The sequence below is a fragment of the Mytilus edulis genome, chromosome 1 (genome assembly GCF_963676685.1).
Source record: "Mytilus edulis chromosome 1, xbMytEdul2.2, whole genome shotgun sequence".
In the NCBI taxonomy this organism is placed as follows: domain Eukaryota; kingdom Metazoa; phylum Mollusca; class Bivalvia; order Mytilida; family Mytilidae; genus Mytilus; species Mytilus edulis.
Window position 1 is genome coordinate 92819725 of NC_092344.1, and position 17806 is coordinate 92837530.

Sequence of the window (17806 nt, forward strand, 5' to 3'; positions counted from 1 at the left end):
TTCCATGTTTTCATCCTTTTATTGTCTCTCTCTCTATTTGATCTTGACTTATGTTTTACTCCACGATTCACGTGTATTAAATCACCTCTTGTCCAAACCAATGAAATGCGCATTTTGTCACCTAAATAATGAGAATTCCATGTCAGTTGCTCATAATCATCAATAATACTGTTAATTAAGGCGACTAAAGGCTTCGGCAATTTTTCCATAATGATTTCCCTGATAGGTACCTCAATTTTCACAAGAAAAATAGTAAAGTTCACAAAACAACAATAAAACGCAAAATAATTCTCAAAAATGTCAGTAATTCAACTTACATTACTGTTATAATAGTTATATTTACTAAATCCGGCTGGTTATATCCAAATCCTATAGAAATAATAACACAATAACAGGAGCAATAAATTGTACGTCTATATCAATGTAAGGTGCACTCGACCATCCAACAGCCGAACGCGCTAACCAATTGCGCCACAGAGACTCGCATGTCAAGCTTTAGAATTTTTAGGTAGTGATGTTTTTACCTGGACATTTGTCATATGCATGTATACCGTATACAACATATTGAAGGATGAATTATATTGACCAATTGATTATAACGGTCTAATCGACACTATCTTACACATATATTGATGTTGTCACATGTAATGCATTCCATCTTTAAAAAATTCGACCGGGCGTTTATTAGCCTTTCATTATTCATCTAAAATCTAGCTGGGTTTCTTTTACCAGAAATCAATTACCAGAACATATATCCCTAAAATTTTAGTTCAATAGATCGAAAATGTGCATAAACCCTTAACAGAACATATATCCATGACATAGTCCTCCACTACAATTACTATATAATTACACATTTATAAGTCTTTTTGATGATAACCTTAGGTCTATCAGTGACAAGATGAGAATAAAACTCTATTTTCTTCTTGCAAAAATTATGCCACGTCCCTGGGTGGGCTCGAACCACCAACCTTTCGGTTAACAGCCGAACGCGCTAACCAATTGCGCCACAGAGACTCGCATGTCAAGCTTTAGAATTTTTAGGTAGTGATGTTTTTACCTGGACATTTGTCATATGCATGTATACCGTATACAACATATTGAAGGATGAATTATATTGACCAATTGATTATAACGGTCTAATCGACACTATCTTACACATATATTGATGTTGTCACATGTAATGCATTCCATCTTTAAAAAATTCGACCGGGCGTTTATTAGCCTTTCATTATTCATCTAAAATCTAGCTGGGTTTCTTTTACCAGAAATCAATTACCAGAACATATATCCCTAAAATTTTAGTTCAATAGATCGAAAATGTGCATAAACCCTTAACAGAACATATATCCATGACATAGTCCTCCACTACAATTACTATATAATTACACATTTATAAGTCTTTTTGATGATAACCTTAGGTCTATCAGTGACAAGATGAGAATAAAACTCTATTTTCTTCTTGCAAAAATTATGCCACGTCCCTGGGTGGGCTCGAACCACCAACCTTTCGGTTAACAGCCGAACGCGCTAACCAATTGCGCCACAGAGACTCGCATGTCAAGCTTTAGAATTTTTAGGTAGTGATGTTTTTACCTGGACATTTGTCATATGCATGTATACCGTATACAACATATTGAAGGATGAATTATATTGACCAATTGATTATAACGGTCTAATCGACACTATCTTACACATATATTGATGTTGTCACATGTAATGCATTCCATCTTTAAAAAATTCGACCGGGCGTTTATTAGCCTTTCATTATTCATCTAAAATCTAGCTGGGTTTCTTTTACCAGAAATCAATTACCAGAACATATATCCCTAAAATTTTAGTTCAATAGATCGAAAATGTGCATAAACCCTTAACAGAACATATATCCATGACATAGTCCTCCACTACAATTACTATATAATTACACATTTATAAGTCTTTTTGATGATAACCTTAGGTCTATCAGTGACAAGATGAGAATAAAACTCTATTTTCTTCTTGCAAAAATTATGCCACGTCCCTGGGTGGGCTCGAACCACCAACCTTTCGGTTAACAGCCGAACGCGCTAACCAATTGCGCCACAGAGACTCGCATGTCAAGCTTTAGAATTTTTAGGTAGTGATGTTTTTACCTGGACATTTGTCATATGCATGTATACCGTATACAACATATTGAAGGATGAATTATATTGACCAATTGATTATAACGGTCTAATCGACACTATCTTACACATATATTGATGTTGTCACATGTAATGCATTCCATCTTTAAAAAATTCGACCGGGCGTTTATTAGCCTTTCATTATTCATCTAAAATCTAGCTGGGTTTCTTTTACCAGAAATCAATTACCAGAACATATATCCCTAAAATTTTAGTTCAATAGATCGAAAATGTGCATAAACCCTTAACAGAACATATATCCATGACATAGTCCTCCACTACAATTACTATATAATTACACATTTATAAGTCTTTTTGATGATAACCTTAGGTCTATCAGTGACAAGATGAGAATAAAACTCTATTTTCTTCTTGCAAAAATTATGCCACGTCCCTGGGTGGGCTCGAACCACCAACCTTTCGGTTAACAGCCGAACGCGCTAACCAATTGCGCCACAGAGACTCGCATGTCAAGCTTTAGAATTTTTAGGTAGTGATGTTTTTACCTGGACATTTGTCATATGCATGTATACCGTATACAACATATTGAAGGATGAATTATATTGACCAATTGATTATAACGGTCTAATCGACACTATCTTACACATATATTGATGTTGTCACATGTAATGCATTCCATCTTTAAAAAATTCGACCGGGCGTTTATTAGCCTTTCATTATTCATCTAAAATCTAGCTGGGTTTCTTTTACCAGAAATCAATTACCAGAACATATATCCCTAAAATTTTAGTTCAATAGATCGAAAATGTACATAAACCCTTAACAGAACATATATCCATGACATAGTCCTCCACTACAATTACTATATAATTACACATTTATAAGTCTTTTTGATGATAACCTTAGGTCTATCAGTGACAAGATGAGAATAAAACTCTATTTTCTTCTTGCAAAAATTATGCCACGTCCCTGGGTGGGCTCGAACCACCAACCTTTCGGTTAACAGCCGAACGCGCTAACCAATTGCGCCACAGAGACTCGCATGTCAAGCTTTAGAATTTTTAGGTAGTGATGTTTTTACCTGGACATTTGTCATATGCATGTATACCGTATACAACATATTGAAGGATGAATTATATTGACCAATTGATTATAACGGTCTAATCGACACTATCTTACACATATATTGATGTTGTCACATGTAATGCATTCCATCTTTAAAAAATTCGACCGGGCGTTTATTAGCCTTTCATTATTCATCTAAAATCTAGCTGGGTTTCTTTTACCAGAAATCAATTACCAGAACATATATCCCTAAAATTTTAGTTCAATAGATCGAAAATGTGCATAAACCCTTAACAGAACATATATCCATGACATAGTCCTCCACTACAATTACTATATAATTACACATTTATAAGTCTTTTTGATGATAACCTTAGGTCTATCAGTGACAAGATGAGAATAAAACTCTATTTTCTTCTTGCAAAAATTATGCCACGTCCCTGGGTGGGCTCGAACCACCAACCTTTCGGTTAACAGCCGAACGCGCTAACCAATTGCGCCACAGAGACTCGCATGTCAAGCTTTAGAATTTTTAGGTAGTGATGTTTTTACCTGGACATTTGTCATATGCATGTATACCGTATACAACATATTGAAGGATGAATTATATTGACCAATTGATTATAACGGTCTAATCGACACTATCTTACACATATATTGATGTTGTCACATGTAATGCATTCCATCTTTAAAAAATTCGACCGGGCGTTTATTAGCCTTTCATTATTCATCTAAAATCTAGCTGGGTTTCTTTTACCAGAAATCAATTACCAGAACATATATCCCTAAAATTTTAGTTCAATAGATCGAAAATGTGCATAAACCCTTAACAGAACATATATCCATGACATAGTCCTCCACTACAATTACTATATAATTACACATTTATAAGTCTTTTTGATGATAACCTTAGGTCTATCAGTGACAAGATGAGAATAAAACTCTATTTTCTTCTTGCAAAAATTATGCCACGTCCCTGGGTGGGCTCGAACCACCAACCTTTCGGTTAACAGCCGAACGCGCTAACCAATTGCGCCACAGAGACTCGCATGTCAAGCTTTAGAATTTTTAGGTAGTGATGTTTTTACCTGGACATTTGTCATATGCATGTATACCGTATACAACATATTGAAGGATGAATTATATTGACCAATTGATTATAACGGTCTAATCGACACTATCTTACACATATATTGATGTTGTCACATGTAATGCATTCCATCTTTAAAAAATTCGACCGGGCGTTTATTAGCCTTTCATTATTCATCTAAAATCTAGCTGGGTTTCTTTTACCAGAAATCAATTACCAGAACATATATCCCTAAAATTTTAGTTCAATAGATCGAAAATGTGCATAAACCCTTAACAGAACATATATCCATGACATAGTCCTCCACTACAATTACTATATAATTACACATTTATAAGTCTTTTTGATGATAACCTTAGGTCTATCAGTGACAAGATGAGAATAAAACTCTATTTTCTTCTTGCAAAAATTATGCCACGTCCCTGGGTGGGCTCGAACCACCAACCTTTCGGTTAACAGCCGAACGCGCTAACCAATTGCGCCACAGAGACTCGCATGTCAAGCTTTAGAATTTTTAGGTAGTGATGTTTTTACCTGGACATTTGTCATATGCATGTATACCGTATACAACATATTGAAGGATGAATTATATTGACCAATTGATTATAACGGTCTAATCGACACTATCTTACACATATATTGATGTTGTCACATGTAATGCATTCCATCTTTAAAAAATTCGACCGGGCGTTTATTAGCCTTTCATTATTCATCTAAAATCTAGCTGGGTTTCTTTTACCAGAAATCAATTACCAGAACATATATCCCTAAAATTTTAGTTCAATAGATCGAAAATGTGCATAAACCCTTAACAGAACATATATCCATGACATAGTCCTCCACTACAATTACTATATAATTACACATTTATAAGTCTTTTTGATGATAACCTTAGGTCTATCAGTGACAAGATGAGAATAAAACTCTATTTTCTTCTTGCAAAAATTATGCCACGTCCCTGGGTGGGCTCGAACCACCAACCTTTCGGTTAACAGCCGAACGCGCTAACCAATTGCGCCACAGAGACTCGCATGTCAAGCTTTAGAATTTTTAGGTAGTGATGTTTTTACCTGGACATTTGTCATATGCATGTATACCGTATACAACATATTGAAGGATGAATTATATTGACCAATTGATTATAACGGTCTAATCGACACTATCTTACACATATATTGATGTTGTCACATGTAATGCATTCCATCTTTAAAAAATTCGACCGGGCGTTTATTAGCCTTTCATTATTCATCTAAAATCTAGCTGGGTTTCTTTTACCAGAAATCAATTACCAGAACATATATCCCTAAAATTTTAGTTCAATAGATCGAAAATGTGCATAAACCCTTAACAGAACATATATCCATGACATAGTCCTCCACTACAATTACTATATAATTACACATTTATAAGTCTTTTTGACGATAACCTTAGGTCTATCAGTGACAAGATGAGAATAAAACTCTATTTTCTTCTTGCAAAAATTATGCCACGTCCCTGGGTGGGCTCGAACCACCAACCTTTCGGTTAACAGCCGAACGCGCTAACCAATTGCGCCACAGAGACTCGCATGTCAAGCTTTAGAATTTTTAGGTAGTGATGTTTTTACCTGGACATTTGTCATATGCATGTATACCGTATACAACATATTGAAGGATGAATTATATTGACCAATTGATTATAACGGTCTAATCGACACTATCTTACACATATATTGATGTTGTCACATGTAATGCATTCCATCTTTAAAAAATTCGACCGGGCGTTTATTAGCCTTTCATTATTCATCTAAAATCTAGCTGGGTTTCTTTTACCAGAAATCAATTACCAGAACATATATCCCTAAAATTTTAGTTCAATAGATCGAAAATGTGCATAAACCCTTAACAGAACATATATCCATGACATAGTCCTCCACTACAATTACTATATAATTACACATTTATAAGTCTTTTTGACGATAACCTTAGGTCTATCAGTGACAAGATGAGAATAAAACTCTATTTTCTTCTTGCAAAAATTATGCCACGTCCCTGGGTGGGCTCGAACCACCAACCTTTCGGTTAACAGCCGAACGCGCTAACCAATTGCGCCACAGAGACTCGCATGTCAAGCTTTAGAATTTTTAGGTAGTGATGTTTTTACCTGGACATTTGTCATATGCATGTATACCGTATACAACATATTGAAGGATGAATTATATTGACCAATTGATTATAACGGTCTAATCGACACTATCTTACACATATATTGATGTTGTCACATGTAATGCATTCCATCTTTAAAAAATTCGACCGGGCGTTTATTAGCCTTTCATTATTCATCTAAAATCTAGCTGGGTTTCTTTTACCAGAAATCAATTACCAGAACATATATCCCTAAAATTTTAGTTCAATAGATCGAAAATGTGCATAAACCCTTAACAGAACATATATCCATGACATAGTCCTCCACTACAATTACTATATAATTACACATTTATAAGTCTTTTTGACGATAACCTTAGGTCTATCAGTGACAAGATGAGAATAAAACTCTATTTTCTTCTTGCAAAAATTATGCCACGTCCCTGGGTGGGCTCGAACCACCAACCTTTCGGTTAACAGCCGAACGCGCTAACCAATTGCGCCACAGAGACTCGCATGTCAAGCTTTAGAATTTTTAGGTAGTGATGTTTTTACCTGGACATTTGTCATATGCATGTATACCGTATACAACATATTGAAGGATGAATTATATTGACCAATTGATTATAACGGTCTAATCGACACTATCTTACACATATATTGATGTTGTCACATGTAATGCATTCCATCTTTAAAAAATTCGACCGGGCGTTTATTAGCCTTTCATTATTCATCTAAAATCTAGCTGGGTTTCTTTTACCAGAAATCAATTACCAGAACATATATCCCTAAAATTTTAGTTCAATAGATCGAAAATGTGCATAAACCCTTAACAGAACATATATCCATGACATAGTCCTCCACTACAATTACTATATAATTACACATTTATAAGTCTTTTTGACGATAACCTTAGGTCTATCAGTGACAAGATGAGAATAAAACTCTATTTTCTTCTTGCAAAAATTATGCCACGTCCCTGGGTGGGCTCGAACCACCAACCTTTCGGTTAACAGCCGAACGCGCTAACCAATTGCGCCACAGAGACTCGCATGTCAAGCTTTAGAATTTTTAGGTAGTGATGTTTTTACCTGGACATTTGTCATATGCATGTATACCGTATACAACATATTGAAGGATGAATTATATTGACCAATTGATTATAACGGTCTAATCGACACTATCTTACACATATATTGATGTTGTCACATGTAATGCATTCCATCTTTAAAAAATTCGACCGGGCGTTTATTAGCCTTTCATTATTCATCTAAAATCTAGCTGGGTTTCTTTTACCAGAAATCAATTACCAGAACATATATCCCTAAAATTTTAGTTCAATAGATCGAAAATGTGCATAAACCCTTAACAGAACATATATCCATGACATAGTCCTCCACTACAATTACTATATAATTACACATTTATAAGTCTTTTTGACGATAACCTTAGGTCTATCAGTGACAAGATGAGAATAAAACTCTATTTTCTTCTTGCAAAAATTATGCCACGTCCCTGGGTGGGCTCGAACCACCAACCTTTCGGTTAACAGCCGAACGCGCTAACCAATTGCGCCACAGAGACTCGCATGTCAAGCTTTAGAATTTTTAGGTAGTGATGTTTTTACCTGGACATTTGTCATATGCATGTATACCGTATACAACATATTGAAGGATGAATTATATTGACCAATTGATTATAACGGTCTAATCGACACTATCTTACACATATATTGATGTTGTCACATGTAATGCATTCCATCTTTAAAAAATTCGACCGGGCGTTTATTAGCCTTTCATTATTCATCTAAAATCTAGCTGGGTTTCTTTTACCAGAAATCAATTACCAGAACATATATCCCTAAAATTTTAGTTCAATAGATCGAAAATGTGCATAAACCCTTAACAGAACATATATCCATGACATAGTCCTCCACTACAATTACTATATAATTACACATTTATAAGTCTTTTTGACGATAACCTTAGGTCTATCAGTGACAAGATGAGAATAAAACTCTATTTTCTTCTTGCAAAAATTATGCCACGTCCCTGGGTGGGCTCGAACCACCAACCTTTCGGTTAACAGCCGAACGCGCTAACCAATTGCGCCACAGAGACTCGCATGTCAAGCTTTAGAATTTTTAGGTAGTGATGTTTTTACCTGGACATTTGTCATATGCATGTATACCGTATACAACATATTGAAGGATGAATTATATTGACCAATTGATTATAACGGTCTAATCGACACTATCTTACACATATATTGATGTTGTCACATGTAATGCATTCCATCTTTAAAAAATTCGACCGGGCGTTTATTAGCCTTTCATTATTCATCTAAAATCTAGCTGGGTTTCTTTTACCAGAAATCAATTACCAGAACATATATCCCTAAAATTTTAGTTCAATAGATCGAAAATGTGCATAAACCCTTAACAGAACATATATCCATGACATAGTCCTCCACTACAATTACTATATAATTACACATTTATAAGTCTTTTTGATGATAACCTTAGGTCTATCAGTGACAAGATGAGAATAAAACTCTATTTTCTTCTTGCAAAAATTATGCCACGTCCCTGGGTGGGCTCGAACCACCAACCTTTCGGTTAACAGCCGAACGCGCTAACCAATTGCGCCACAGAGACTCGCATGTCAAGCTTTAGAATTTTTAGGTAGTGATGTTTTTACCTGGACATTTGTCATATGCATGTATACCGTATACAACATATTGAAGGATGAATTATATTGACCAATTGATTATAACGGTCTAATCGACACTATCTTACACATATATTGATGTTGTCACATGTAATGCATTCCATCTTTAAAAAATTCGACCGGGCGTTTATTAGCCTTTCATTATTCATCTAAAATCTAGCTGGGTTTCTTTTACCAGAAATCAATTACCAGAACATATATCCCTAAAATTTTAGTTCAATAGATCGAAAATGTGCATAAACCCTTAACAGAACATATATCCATGACATAGTCCTCCACTACAATTACTATATAATTACACATTTATAAGTCTTTTTGATGATAACCTTAGGTCTATCAGTGACAAGATGAGAATAAAACTCTATTTTCTTCTTGCAAAAATTATGCCACGTCCCTGGGTGGGCTCGAACCACCAACCTTTCGGTTAACAGCCGAACGCGCTAACCAATTGCGCCACAGAGACTCGCATGTCAAGCTTTAGAATTTTTAGGTAGTGATGTTTTTACCTGGACATTTGTCATATGCATGTATACCGTATACAACATATTGAAGGATGAATTATATTGACCAATTGATTATAACGGTCTAATCGACACTATCTTACACATATATTGATGTTGTCACATGTAATGCATTCCATCTTTAAAAAATTCGACCGGGCGTTTATTAGCCTTTCATTATTCATCTAAAATCTAGCTGGGTTTCTTTTACCAGAAATCAATTACCAGAACATATATCCCTAAAATTTTAGTTCAATAGATCGAAAATGTGCATAAACCCTTAACAGAACATATATCCATGACATAGTCCTCCACTACAATTACTATATAATTACACATTTATAAGTCTTTTTGATGATAACCTTAGGTCTATCAGTGACAAGATGAGAATAAAACTCTATTTTCTTCTTGCAAAAATTATGCCACGTCCCTGGGTGGGCTCGAACCACCAACCTTTCGGTTAACAGCCGAACGCGCTAACCAATTGCGCCACAGAGACTCGCATGTCAAGCTTTAGAATTTTTAGGTAGTGATGTTTTTACCTGGACATTTGTCATATGCATGTATACCGTATACAACATATTGAAGGATGAATTATATTGACCAATTGATTATAACGGTCTAATCGACACTATCTTACACATATATTGATGTTGTCACATGTAATGCATTCCATCTTTAAAAAATTCGACCGGGCGTTTATTAGCCTTTCATTATTCATCTAAAATCTAGCTGGGTTTCTTTTACCAGAAATCAATTACCAGAACATATATCCCTAAAATTTTAGTTCAATAGATCGAAAATGTGCATAAACCCTTAACAGAACATATATCCATGACATAGTCCTCCACTACAATTACTATATAATTACACATTTATAAGTCTTTTTGATGATAACCTTAGGTCTATCAGTGACAAGATGAGAATAAAACTCTATTTTCTTCTTGCAAAAATTATGCCACGTCCCTGGGTGGGCTCGAACCACCAACCTTTCGGTTAACAGCCGAACGCGCTAACCAATTGCGCCACAGAGACTCGCATGTCAAGCTTTAGAATTTTTAGGTAGTGATGTTTTTACCTGGACATTTGTCATATGCATGTATACCGTATACAACATATTGAAGGATGAATTATATTGACCAATTGATTATAACGGTCTAATCGACACTATCTTACACATATATTGATGTTGTCACATGTAATGCATTCCATCTTTAAAAAATTCGACCGGGCGTTTATTAGCCTTTCATTATTCATCTAAAATCTAGCTGGGTTTCTTTTACCAGAAATCAATTACCAGAACATATATCCCTAAAATTTTAGTTCAATAGATCGAAAATGTGCATAAACCCTTAACAGAACATATATCCATGACATAGTCCTCCACTACAATTACTATATAATTACACATTTATAAGTCTTTTTGATGATAACCTTAGGTCTATCAGTGACAAGATGAGAATAAAACTCTATTTTCTTCTTGCAAAAATTATGCCACGTCCCTGGGTGGGCTCGAACCACCAACCTTTCGGTTAACAGCCGAACGCGCTAACCAATTGCGCCACAGAGACTCGCATGTCAAGCTTTAGAATTTTTAGGTAGTGATGTTTTTACCTGGACATTTGTCATATGCATGTATACCGTATACAACATATTGAAGGATGAATTATATTGACCAATTGATTATAACGGTCTAATCGACACTATCTTACACATATATTGATGTTGTCACATGTAATGCATTCCATCTTTAAAAAATTCGACCGGGCGTTTATTAGCCTTTCATTATTCATCTAAAATCTAGCTGGGTTTCTTTTACCAGAAATCAATTACCAGAACATATATCCCTAAAATTTTAGTTCAATAGATCGAAAATGTGCATAAACCCTTAACAGAACATATATCCATGACATAGTCCTCCACTACAATTACTATATAATTACACATTTATAAGTCTTTTTGATGATAACCTTAGGTCTATCAGTGACAAGATGAGAATAAAACTCTATTTTCTTCTTGCAAAAATTATGCCACGTCCCTGGGTGGGCTCGAACCACCAACCTTTCGGTTAACAGCCGAACGCGCTAACCAATTGCGCCACAGAGACTCGCATGTCAAGCTTTAGAACTTTTAGGTAGTGATGTTTTTACCTGGACATTTGTCATATGCATGTATACCGTATACAACATATTGAAGGATGAATTATATTGACCAATTGATTATAACGGTCTAATCGACACTATCTTACACATATATTGATGTTGTCACATGTAATGCATTCCATCTTTAAAAAATTCGACCGGGCGTTTATTAGCCTTTCATTATTCATCTAAAATCTAGCTGGGTTTCTTTTACCAGAAATCAATTACCAGAACATATATCCCTAAAATTTTAGTTCAATAGATCGAAAATGTGCATAAACCCTTAACAGAACATATATCCATGACATAGTCCTCCACAACAATTACTATATAATTACACATTTATAAGTCTTTTTGACGATAACCTTAGGTCTATCAGTGACAAGATGAGAATAAAACTCTATTTTCTTCTTGCAAAAATTATGCCACGTCCCTGGGTGGGCTCGAACCACCAACCTTTCGGTTAACAGCCGAACGCGCTAACCAATTGCGCCACAGAGACTCGCATGTCAAGCTTTAGAATTTTTAGGTAGTGATGTTTTTACCTGGACATTTGTCATATGCATGTATACCGTATACAACATATTGAAGGATGAATTATATTGACCAATTGATTATAACGGTCTAATCGACACTATCTTACACATATATTGATGTTGTCACATGTAATGCATTCCATCTTTAAAAAATTCGACCGGGCGTTTATTAGCCTTTCATTATTCATCTAAAATCTAGCTGGGTTTCTTTTACCAGAAATCAATTACCAGAACATATATCCCTAAAATTTTAGTTCAATAGATCGAAAATGTGCATAAACCCTTAACAGAACATATATCCATGACATAGTCCTCCACTACAATTACTATATAATTACACATTTATAAGTCTTTTTGATGATAACCTTAGGTCTATCAGTGACAAGATGAGAATAAAACTCTATTTTCTTCTTGCAAAAATTATGCCACGTCCCTGGGTGGGCTCGAACCACCAACCTTTCGGTTAACAGCCGAACGCGCTAACCAATTGCGCCACAGAGACTCGCATGTCAAGCTTTAGAATTTTTAGGTAGTGATGTTTTTACCTGGACATTTGTCATATGCATGTATACCGTATACAACATATTGAAGGATGAATTATATTGACCAATTGATTATAACGGTCTAATCGACACTATCTTACACATATATTGATGTTGTCACATGTAATGCATTCCATCTTTAAAAAATTCGACCGGGCGTTTATTAGCCTTTCATTATTCATCTAAAATCTAGCTGGGTTTCTTTTACCAGAAATCAATTACCAGAACATATATCCCTAAAATTTTAGTTCAATAGATCGAAAATGTGCATAAACCCTTAACAGAACATATATCCATGACATAGTCCTCCACTACAATTACTATATAATTACACATTTATAAGTCTTTTTGATGATAACCTTAGGTCTATCAGTGACAAGATGAGAATAAAACTCTATTTTCTTCTTGCAAAAATTATGCCACGTCCCTGGGTGGGCTCGAACCACCAACCTTTCGGTTAACAGCCGAACGCGCTAACCAATTGCGCCACAGAGACTCGCATGTCAAGCTTTAGAATTTTTAGGTAGTGATGTTTTTACCTGGACATTTGTCATATGCATGTATACCGTATACAACATATTGAAGGATGAATTATATTGACCAATTGATTATAACGGTCTAATCGACACTATCTTACACATATATTGATGTTGTCACATGTAATGCATTCCATCTTTAAAAAATTCGACCGGGCGTTTATTAGCCTTTCATTATTCATCTAAAATCTAGCTGGGTTTCTTTTACCAGAAATCAATTACCAGAACATATATCCCTAAAATTTTAGTTCAATAGATCGAAAATGTGCATAAACCCTTAACAGAACATATATCCATGACATAGTCCTCCACTACAATTACTATATAATTACACATTTATAAGTCTTTTTGATGATAACCTTAGGTCTATCAGTGACAAGATGAGAATAAAACTCTATTTTCTTCTTGCAAAAATTATGCCACGTCCCTGGGTGGGCTCGAACCACCAACCTTTCGGTTAACAGCCGAACGCGCTAACCAATTGCGCCACAGAGACTCGCATGTCAAGCTTTAGAATTTTTAGGTAGTGATGTTTTTACCTGGACATTTGTCATATGCATGTATACCGTATACAACATATTGAAGGATGAATTATATTGACCAATTGATTATAACGGTCTAATCGACACTATCTTACACATATATTGATGTTGTCACATGTAATGCATTCCATCTTTAAAAAATTCGACCGGGCGTTTATTAGCCTTTCATTATTCATCTAAAATCTAGCTGGGTTTCTTTTACCAGAAATCAATTACCAGAACATATATCCCTAAAATTTTAGTTCAATAGATCGAAAATGTGCATAAACCCTTAACAGAACATATATCCATGACATAGTCCTCCACTACAATTACTATATAATTACACATTTATAAGTCTTTTTGATGATAACCTTAGGTCTATCAGTGACAAGATGAGAATAAAACTCTATTTTCTTCTTGCAAAAATTATGCCACGTCCCTGGGTGGGCTCGAACCACCAACCTTTCGGTTAACAGCCGAACGCGCTAACCAATTGCGCCACAGAGACTCGCATGTCAAGCTTTAGAATTTTTAGGTAGTGATGTTTTTACCTGGACATTTGTCATATGCATGTATACCGTATACAACATATTGAAGGATGAATTATATTGACCAATTGATTATAACGGTCTAATCGACACTATCTTACACATATATTGATGTTGTCACATGTAATGCATTCCATCTTTAAAAAATTCGACCGGGCGTTTATTAGCCTTTCATTATTCATCTAAAATCTAGCTGGGTTTCTTTTACCAGAAATCAATTACCAGAACATATATCCCTAAAATTTTAGTTCAATAGATCGAAAATGTGCATAAACCCTTAACAGAACATATATCCATGACATAGTCCTCCACTACAATTACTATATAATTACACATTTATAAGTCTTTTTGATGATAACCTTAGGTCTATCAGTGACAAGATGAGAATAAAACTCTATTTTCTTCTTGCAAAAATTATGCCACGTCCCTGGGTGGGCTCGAACCACCAACCTTTCGGTTAACAGCCGAACGCGCTAACCAATTGCGCCACAGAGACTCGCATGTCAAGCTTTAGAATTTTTAGGTAGTGATGTTTTTACCTGGACATTTGTCATATGCATGTATACCGTATACAACATATTGAAGGATGAATTATATTGACCAATTGATTATAACGGTCTAATCGACACTATCTTACACATATATTGATGTTGTCACATGTAATGCATTCCATCTTTAAAAAATTCGACCGGGCGTTTATTAGCCTTTCATTATTCATCTAAAATCTAGCTGGGTTTCTTTTACCAGAAATCAATTACCAGAACATATATCCCTAAAATTTTAGTTCAATAGATCGAAAATGTGCATAAACCCTTAACAGAACATATATCCATGACATAGTCCTCCACTACAATTACTATATAATTACACATTTATAAGTCTTTTTGATGATAACCTTAGGTCTATCAGTGACAAGATGAGAATAAAACTCTATTTTCTTCTTGCAAAAATTATGCCACGTCCCTGGGTGGGCTCGAACCACCAACCTTTCGGTTAACAGCCGAACGCGCTAACCAATTGCGCCACAGAGACTCGCATGTCAAGCTTTAGAATTTTTAGGTAGTGATGTTTTTACCTGGACATTTGTCATATGCATGTATACCGTATACAACATATTGAAGGATGAATTATATTGACCAATTGATTATAACGGTCTAATCGACACTATCTTACACATATATTGATGTTGTCACATGTAATGCATTCCATCTTTAAAAAATTCGACCGGGCGTTTATTAGCCTTTCATTATTCATCTAAAATCTAGCTGGGTTTCTTTTACCAGAAATCAATTACCAGAACATATATCCCTAAAATTTTAGTTCAATAGATCGAAAATGTGCATAAACCCTTAACAGAACATATATCCATGACATAGTCCTCCACTACAATTACTATATAATTACACATTTATAAGTCTTTTTGATGATAACCTTAGGTCTATCAGTGACAAGATGAGAATAAAACTCTATTTTCTTCTTGCAAAAATTATGCCACGTCCCTGGGTGGGCTCGAACCACCAACCTTTCGGTAACAGCCGAACGCGCTAACCAATTGCGCCACAGAGACTCGCATGTCAAGCTTTAGAATTTTTAGGTAGTGATGTTTTTACCTGGACATTTGTCATATGCATGTATACCGTATACAACATATTGAAGGATGAATTATATTGACCAATTGATTATAACGGTCTAATCGACACTATCTTACACATATATTGATGTTGTCACATGTAATGCATTCCATCTTTAAAAAATTCGACCGGGCGTTTATTAGCCTTTCATTATTCATCTAAAATCTAGCTGGGTTTCTTTTACCAGAAATCAATTACCAGAACATATATCCCTAAAATTTTAGTTCAATAGATCGAAAATGTGCATAAACCCTTAACAGAACATATATCCATGACATAGTCCTCCACTACAATTACTATATAATTACACATTTATAAGTCTTTTTGATGATAACCTTAGGTCTATCAGTGACAAGATGAGAATAAAACTCTATTTTCTTCTTGCAAAAATTATGCCACGTCCCTGGGTGGGCTCGAACCACCAACCTTTCGGTTAACAGCCGAACGCGCTAACCAATTGCGCCACAGAGACTCGCATGTCAAGCTTTAGAATTTTTAGGTAGTGATGTTTTTACCTGGACATTTGTCATATGCATGTATACCGTATACAACATATTGAAGGATGAATTATATTGACCAATTGATTATAACGGTCTAATCGACACTATCTTACACATATATTGATGTTGTCACATGTAATGCATTCCATCTTTAAAAAATTCGACCGGGCGTTTATTAGCCTTTCATTATTCATCTAAAATCTAGCTGGGTTTCTTTTACCAGAAATCAATTACCAGAACATATATCCCTAAAATTTTAGTTCAATAGATCGAAAATGTGCATAAACCCTTAACAGAACATATATCCATGACATAGTCCTCCACTACAATTACTATATAATTACACATTTATAAGTCTTTTTGATGATAACCTTAGGTCTATCAGTGACAAGATGAGAATAAAACTCTATTTTCTTCTTGCAAAAATTATGCCACGTCCCTGGGTGGGCTCGAACCACCAACCTTTCGGTTAACAGCCGAACGCGCTAACCAATTGCGCCACAGAGACTCGCATGTCAAGCTTTAGAATTTTTAGGTAGTGATGTTTTTACCTGGACATTTGTCATATGCATGTATACCGTATACAACATATTGAAGGATGAATTATATTGACCAATTGATTATAACGGTCTAATCGACACTATCTTACACATATATTGATGTTGTCACATGTAATGCATTCCATCTTTAAAAAATTCGACCGGGCGTTTATTAGCCTTTCATTATTCATCTAAAATCTAGCTGGGTTTCTTTTACCAGAAATCAATTACCAGAACATATATCCCTAAAATTTTAGTTCAATAGATCGAAAATGTGCATAAACCCTTAACAGAACATATATCCATGACATAGTCCTCCACTACAATTACTATATAATTACACATTTATAAGTCTTTTTGATGATAACCTTAGGTCTATCAGTGACAAGATGAGAATAAAACTCTATTTTCTTCTTGCAAAAATTATGCCACGTCCCTGGGTGGGCTCGAACCACCAACCTTTCGGTTAACAGCCGAACGCGCTAACCAATTGCGCCACAGAGACTCGCATGTCAAGCTTTAGAATTTTTAGGTAGTGATGTTTTTACCTGGACATTTGTCATATGCATGTATACCGTATACAACATATTGAAGGATGAATTATATTGACCAATTGATTATAACGGTCTAATCGACACTATCTTACACATATATTGATGTTGTCACATGTAATGCATTC

The 17806-nt window shown here is 35.1% G+C and overlaps 31 non-coding genes across 31 annotated transcripts; all 31 read right to left on the bottom strand.

Annotated features, from left to right (window-relative positions):
• Positions 1–943: 943 nt before the first annotated feature.
• Trnan-guu (transfer RNA asparagine (anticodon GUU)) lies at positions 944–1017 on the bottom strand. Its single transcript has one exon. It is a non-coding gene; the product is annotated as a tRNA-Asn (tRNA).
• Positions 1018–1479: 462 nt separating this feature from the next.
• Trnan-guu (transfer RNA asparagine (anticodon GUU)) lies at positions 1480–1553 on the bottom strand. Its single transcript has one exon. It is a non-coding gene; the product is annotated as a tRNA-Asn (tRNA).
• Positions 1554–2015: 462 nt separating this feature from the next.
• On the bottom strand, positions 2016–2089 carry Trnan-guu (transfer RNA asparagine (anticodon GUU)). The gene has a single exon. It is a non-coding gene; the product is annotated as a tRNA-Asn (tRNA).
• Positions 2090–2551: 462 nt separating this feature from the next.
• Positions 2552–2625, bottom strand: Trnan-guu (transfer RNA asparagine (anticodon GUU)). Its single transcript has one exon. It is a non-coding gene; the product is annotated as a tRNA-Asn (tRNA).
• A 462-nt stretch (positions 2626–3087) lies between these two features.
• On the bottom strand, positions 3088–3161 carry Trnan-guu (transfer RNA asparagine (anticodon GUU)). Its single transcript has one exon. It is a non-coding gene; the product is annotated as a tRNA-Asn (tRNA).
• Positions 3162–3623: 462 nt separating this feature from the next.
• Trnan-guu (transfer RNA asparagine (anticodon GUU)) lies at positions 3624–3697 on the bottom strand. Its single transcript has one exon. It is a non-coding gene; the product is annotated as a tRNA-Asn (tRNA).
• Positions 3698–4159: 462 nt separating this feature from the next.
• Positions 4160–4233, bottom strand: Trnan-guu (transfer RNA asparagine (anticodon GUU)). Its single transcript has one exon. It is a non-coding gene; the product is annotated as a tRNA-Asn (tRNA).
• Positions 4234–4695: 462 nt separating this feature from the next.
• Trnan-guu (transfer RNA asparagine (anticodon GUU)) lies at positions 4696–4769 on the bottom strand. The gene has a single exon. It is a non-coding gene; the product is annotated as a tRNA-Asn (tRNA).
• Positions 4770–5231: 462 nt separating this feature from the next.
• On the bottom strand, positions 5232–5305 carry Trnan-guu (transfer RNA asparagine (anticodon GUU)). Its single transcript has one exon. It is a non-coding gene; the product is annotated as a tRNA-Asn (tRNA).
• A 462-nt stretch (positions 5306–5767) lies between these two features.
• Positions 5768–5841, bottom strand: Trnan-guu (transfer RNA asparagine (anticodon GUU)). Its single transcript has one exon. It is a non-coding gene; the product is annotated as a tRNA-Asn (tRNA).
• A 462-nt stretch (positions 5842–6303) lies between these two features.
• On the bottom strand, positions 6304–6377 carry Trnan-guu (transfer RNA asparagine (anticodon GUU)). The gene has a single exon. It is a non-coding gene; the product is annotated as a tRNA-Asn (tRNA).
• Positions 6378–6839: 462 nt separating this feature from the next.
• Trnan-guu (transfer RNA asparagine (anticodon GUU)) lies at positions 6840–6913 on the bottom strand. Its single transcript has one exon. It is a non-coding gene; the product is annotated as a tRNA-Asn (tRNA).
• Positions 6914–7375: 462 nt separating this feature from the next.
• Positions 7376–7449, bottom strand: Trnan-guu (transfer RNA asparagine (anticodon GUU)). Its single transcript has one exon. It is a non-coding gene; the product is annotated as a tRNA-Asn (tRNA).
• A 462-nt stretch (positions 7450–7911) lies between these two features.
• On the bottom strand, positions 7912–7985 carry Trnan-guu (transfer RNA asparagine (anticodon GUU)). The gene has a single exon. It is a non-coding gene; the product is annotated as a tRNA-Asn (tRNA).
• Positions 7986–8447: 462 nt separating this feature from the next.
• Positions 8448–8521, bottom strand: Trnan-guu (transfer RNA asparagine (anticodon GUU)). Its single transcript has one exon. It is a non-coding gene; the product is annotated as a tRNA-Asn (tRNA).
• A 462-nt stretch (positions 8522–8983) lies between these two features.
• On the bottom strand, positions 8984–9057 carry Trnan-guu (transfer RNA asparagine (anticodon GUU)). Its single transcript has one exon. It is a non-coding gene; the product is annotated as a tRNA-Asn (tRNA).
• A 462-nt stretch (positions 9058–9519) lies between these two features.
• Trnan-guu (transfer RNA asparagine (anticodon GUU)) lies at positions 9520–9593 on the bottom strand. Its single transcript has one exon. It is a non-coding gene; the product is annotated as a tRNA-Asn (tRNA).
• Positions 9594–10055: 462 nt separating this feature from the next.
• On the bottom strand, positions 10056–10129 carry Trnan-guu (transfer RNA asparagine (anticodon GUU)). Its single transcript has one exon. It is a non-coding gene; the product is annotated as a tRNA-Asn (tRNA).
• A 462-nt stretch (positions 10130–10591) lies between these two features.
• Trnan-guu (transfer RNA asparagine (anticodon GUU)) lies at positions 10592–10665 on the bottom strand. Its single transcript has one exon. It is a non-coding gene; the product is annotated as a tRNA-Asn (tRNA).
• Positions 10666–11127: 462 nt separating this feature from the next.
• Trnan-guu (transfer RNA asparagine (anticodon GUU)) lies at positions 11128–11201 on the bottom strand. The gene has a single exon. It is a non-coding gene; the product is annotated as a tRNA-Asn (tRNA).
• Positions 11202–11663: 462 nt separating this feature from the next.
• Positions 11664–11737, bottom strand: Trnan-guu (transfer RNA asparagine (anticodon GUU)). The gene has a single exon. It is a non-coding gene; the product is annotated as a tRNA-Asn (tRNA).
• A 462-nt stretch (positions 11738–12199) lies between these two features.
• Trnan-guu (transfer RNA asparagine (anticodon GUU)) lies at positions 12200–12273 on the bottom strand. Its single transcript has one exon. It is a non-coding gene; the product is annotated as a tRNA-Asn (tRNA).
• A 462-nt stretch (positions 12274–12735) lies between these two features.
• Positions 12736–12809, bottom strand: Trnan-guu (transfer RNA asparagine (anticodon GUU)). The gene has a single exon. It is a non-coding gene; the product is annotated as a tRNA-Asn (tRNA).
• A 462-nt stretch (positions 12810–13271) lies between these two features.
• On the bottom strand, positions 13272–13345 carry Trnan-guu (transfer RNA asparagine (anticodon GUU)). Its single transcript has one exon. It is a non-coding gene; the product is annotated as a tRNA-Asn (tRNA).
• A 462-nt stretch (positions 13346–13807) lies between these two features.
• On the bottom strand, positions 13808–13881 carry Trnan-guu (transfer RNA asparagine (anticodon GUU)). The gene has a single exon. It is a non-coding gene; the product is annotated as a tRNA-Asn (tRNA).
• Positions 13882–14343: 462 nt separating this feature from the next.
• Positions 14344–14417, bottom strand: Trnan-guu (transfer RNA asparagine (anticodon GUU)). Its single transcript has one exon. It is a non-coding gene; the product is annotated as a tRNA-Asn (tRNA).
• A 462-nt stretch (positions 14418–14879) lies between these two features.
• Trnan-guu (transfer RNA asparagine (anticodon GUU)) lies at positions 14880–14953 on the bottom strand. The gene has a single exon. It is a non-coding gene; the product is annotated as a tRNA-Asn (tRNA).
• A 462-nt stretch (positions 14954–15415) lies between these two features.
• On the bottom strand, positions 15416–15489 carry Trnan-guu (transfer RNA asparagine (anticodon GUU)). The gene has a single exon. It is a non-coding gene; the product is annotated as a tRNA-Asn (tRNA).
• Positions 15490–16486: 997 nt separating this feature from the next.
• Positions 16487–16560, bottom strand: Trnan-guu (transfer RNA asparagine (anticodon GUU)). The gene has a single exon. It is a non-coding gene; the product is annotated as a tRNA-Asn (tRNA).
• A 462-nt stretch (positions 16561–17022) lies between these two features.
• On the bottom strand, positions 17023–17096 carry Trnan-guu (transfer RNA asparagine (anticodon GUU)). The gene has a single exon. It is a non-coding gene; the product is annotated as a tRNA-Asn (tRNA).
• Positions 17097–17558: 462 nt separating this feature from the next.
• On the bottom strand, positions 17559–17632 carry Trnan-guu (transfer RNA asparagine (anticodon GUU)). The gene has a single exon. It is a non-coding gene; the product is annotated as a tRNA-Asn (tRNA).
• Between the last annotated feature and the right edge of the window lie 174 nt (positions 17633–17806).